Source organism: Cryptomeria japonica, unplaced genomic scaffold, assembly GCF_030272615.1.
Source record: "Cryptomeria japonica unplaced genomic scaffold, Sugi_1.0 HiC_scaffold_85, whole genome shotgun sequence".
Taxonomy (NCBI): Eukaryota; Viridiplantae; Streptophyta; class Pinopsida; order Cupressales; family Cupressaceae; genus Cryptomeria; species Cryptomeria japonica.
Window position 1 is genome coordinate 200,294 of NW_026728907.1, and position 3,600 is coordinate 203,893.

General features: G+C 64.5%; 1 non-coding gene across 1 annotated transcript; it reads left to right on the forward strand.

Moving 5' to 3' along the window:
• The first annotated feature begins 1,301 nt into the window (after positions 1-1,301).
• On the forward strand, positions 1,302-1,420 carry LOC131864414 (5S ribosomal RNA). Its single transcript, XR_009363221.1, has one exon. It is a non-coding gene; the product is annotated as a 5S ribosomal RNA (ribosomal RNA).
• Positions 1,421-3,600: the final 2,180 nt, after the last annotated feature.

Consider the following 3,600-nt stretch of genomic DNA (forward strand, 5'->3'; position numbering starts at 1 on the left):
CTGGGTGCTAGGATGGGTGGGTGCCAAGGTGGGCACCAGGGTGGGTGCACCCACCCTGGCCAAGGTGGGTCACGGGGTGGGTCCTAGGGTGGGTAACGGGGTGGGTACTAAGGTGCGTGCCAAGGTGGGTCATAGGGTGGGTGCCAAGGTGGGCACCAGGGTGGGTGTGCACCAACCCTAGCCAGGGTAGGTCACGGGGTGGTTGTCGGGGTGGGCGTCAAGGAGCCAAGGTGGGTGGCAAGTAGCCAAGTTGCGTGCCAAGGTGGGTGTCGGGGTGGGTGCCAAGGATCCAAGGTGGGTGCCAAGGAACCAAGGTGGGTGTCTGGGTGGGTGCCGAGGTGGGAGCCAGGGTGGGTCCCAAGGTGAGTGCAAAGGTGGGTGCCAGGGTCAAGGTGAGTGCCAATGTGGGTTCCAAGGTGCCAGGGTCAGGGTGAGTGCCAATGTGGGTTCAAAGGTGCTAAGTTGGGTGCGAGGTTGGGTGCGAGGGTGGGTGGGTGCCAAGGTGTGCTAGGTGGAAGCCCGGGTGGGTCGGCATCCCATGGGTGTCGAGTTGGGTGCCTGATGGGTGCTTCTTGTCAAGTTTTAGTCGTCGGGACTCATTTCGAGCCTTAGAGGTCGTTTCTTGTCCGGTTGCCCTGTCTTCGACCTGGGAACCCAATTTTGGTCCTCGGGTCCCATTTTTTTTTGTCTCGCATCCCACTTTTGGCCTGTGGCCTTTTCGGGGTCGATTCTCGTTTTGGGCATCAGAGCATGTTTCTTCTCCTAAAACCCAATATTTGTTTATTAAGTCTCGGAACACATTTTTGTTCTCGTGGACCCATCATGGGTCTTGGAACGCATTTGTGGTCCTTGGGTCCCATTTTGCATCCCGAAACTTGTGTTTTGGTGCTTGATCCCTATTTTGGGTGCCCACCTTGCACCAAGTGCGCACCCGGGGCAAACCGAGCGCCTTGGTGCACCGGGGCAAGATCGAGCGTGCACCCGAGGCGCCCCGAACATGCACCAAGGTGCACTCGGCCCACATGTGAGCGCAGGTCGTTGCGCCCGAGGTGGTGTGTGGGCACCGCGTTGCAGACGGGACACTGCACGCACACGACGCCCCCTCCAGGTGCACGCACGTAGGCCGGGCCGGGTGCACACCCGACGCCCTAGCAAGGTGCGCGCACCCGGGCAGGGCTCACACTTGGCGAACGGGGCGCACTTCGCGAGGGAGGGTGTGCACCTCGACGGGGGTGGGTGGCCGGGGTGGATTCGCACGTGGGTCGCGGTTTGCTAAGTACACACTGCGACAAGCTCATAACGGGTGCGATCATACCAGCGTTAGTGCACCGGATCCCATCAGAACTCCGCAGTTAAGCGCGCTTGGGCCGGAGTAGTACTGGGATGGGTGACCTCCCGGGAAGTCCCGGTGTTGCACCCTTTTTTAGTTTTTCGCCGGGCGTCGCAATGCTATTTGAATAAACCTTTTGCCCGTTTGCGTTCTCGTCGGGGCCGGGCCGGGCCGGGGTGCGCTGCCCGCACTACCGCGCGCGCGGGGGCGACACCGAGCGCGCACCCGAGGCGCCCCGAGCACACAGGCCACGGTGCAACCCGGGCGTTGTGCGCGCACCCCGGTGCGCCCGAGGTGCTGCGCGCGCACCCAGGTGAAATCGGTGTGCACCTCGGCCAGTGCGCGCTCGGTCGAGTCGCGCACGTTGGCCAAGGTGCACGGTGATGTTTCTTACTCTAAGGTTCCGCACCAGACGCCCGGGACAGGTGAGCGAAGCTGGGCGGGGCCGGGTGCGCGGCCGGGGCAGGTGCACGCAGCTGGAGAGAGCTTTGGAGCACACTTCGGAGCGCACCAATGATGCGCTCCATTCAAAAGTTTCCTGAAAAGGCAAAAAAAGTTGAGATTATAGAATTTCCCACTTGAGAGATTGTAAAAAAAAAAAATTTAAAATGAAGGAAACGCGGGTGCCAAGGTGTGCGCAGCCCAGCCAAGGTGTGCGCACCAAGGCGCCCACCCTGGCGAAGGTGCACGCAAGGTGCGCACCCGAGGCAAACCGGACAATTAACCCAACTTTCGACTTCGCGCGCACCTTGGAGCGCACTTCGGAGCGCTCCTTGGTGCGCACCAATCTTGGGCACCTCGGAGTGCACCATGGCGCCCACCAAGGTGCGCACCCGGGGCAAACCGAGCTCCGACTTCGTGCGCACCTTGGAGCGCACGAAAGGTGCGCACCATGGCGCCCACCAAGGTGCGCAGCCCAGCCAAGGCGTGCGCATCAAGGTGCGCACCCTGGCGAAGGTGCGCACCCGGGGCAAACCGAGCTCCGACTTCGTGCGCACCTTGGAGCGCACAAAAGGTGCGCAACCCAGCCAAGGTGTGCGCACCCCGGTCAAACCGAGCTCCGAATCGTGCGCACCAGAGGTGCACGCCATCGTGCGCACCTTGGAGCACACTTCGGAGCCCTCCTTGGTGCGCGCCGATGTTGCGCACCTCGGAGCGCACCCGGGGAAAACAATGCAATTAACCCGACTTTCGACTTCGTGGGCACCTCGGAGCGCTCTCGGGTTCGCACCTCGGAGCACACCGAGGTGCGCACCTTTGATGCGCTGCCTTCACCAATTTCCAGAAAAGGCAAGAAAACATTGAGAAGGTGTGCGCACCGAGGTGCCCACCCTGGCGAAGGTGCACGCGAGGTGCGCACCCGGGGCAAACCGGGCTCCGACTTCGTGCACGCCGCACCTTGGAGCACACTTCGGAGCGCTCCTTGGTGCGCACCAGGGCGCGCAACCCAGCCGAGGTGCCCACCCCGGCGAAGGTGCACGCGAGGTGCGCACCCGGGGCAAACCGGGCTCCGACTTCGTGCACGCCATGGTGCCCACCGCGGCGAAGGTGCACGCGAGGTGCGCACCCGGGGCAAACCGGGCTCCGACTTCGTGCACGCCGCACCTTGGAGCACACTTCGGAGCGCTCCTTGGTGCGCACCATGGTGCCCACCAGGGCGCGCAACCCCGCCGAAGGTGCACGCGAGGTGCGCACCCGGGGCAAACCGGGCTCCGACTTCGTGCACGCCGCACCTTGGAGCACACTTCGGAGCGCTCCTTGGTGCGCACCATGGTGCCCACCAGGGCGCGCAACCCCGCCGAAGGTGCACGCGAGGTGCGCACCCGGGGCAAACCGGGCTCCGACTTCGTGCACGCCATGGTGCGCACCGCGGCGAAGGTGCGCACCCGGGGCAAACCGGGCTCCGACTTCGTGCACGCCGCACCTTGGAGCACACTTCGGAGCGCTCCTTGGTGCGCACCAGGGCGCGCAACCCAGCCGAGGTGCCCACCCCGGCGAAGGTGCACGCGAGGTGCGTACCCGGGGCAAACCGGGCTCCGACTTCGTGCACGCCGCACCTTGGAGCACACTTCGGAGCGCTCCTTGGTGCGCACCATGGTGCCCACCAGGCCGCGCAACCCAGCCAAGGTGTGCGCACCAAGGTGCACGCGAGGTGCGCACCCGGGGCAAACCGGGGTCCGACTTCGTGCACGCCGCACCTTGGAGCACACATCGGGGCGCTCCCGGGTTCGCACCGGCGTTGCGCACCGTGGTGGGCACCTCGGAGCACA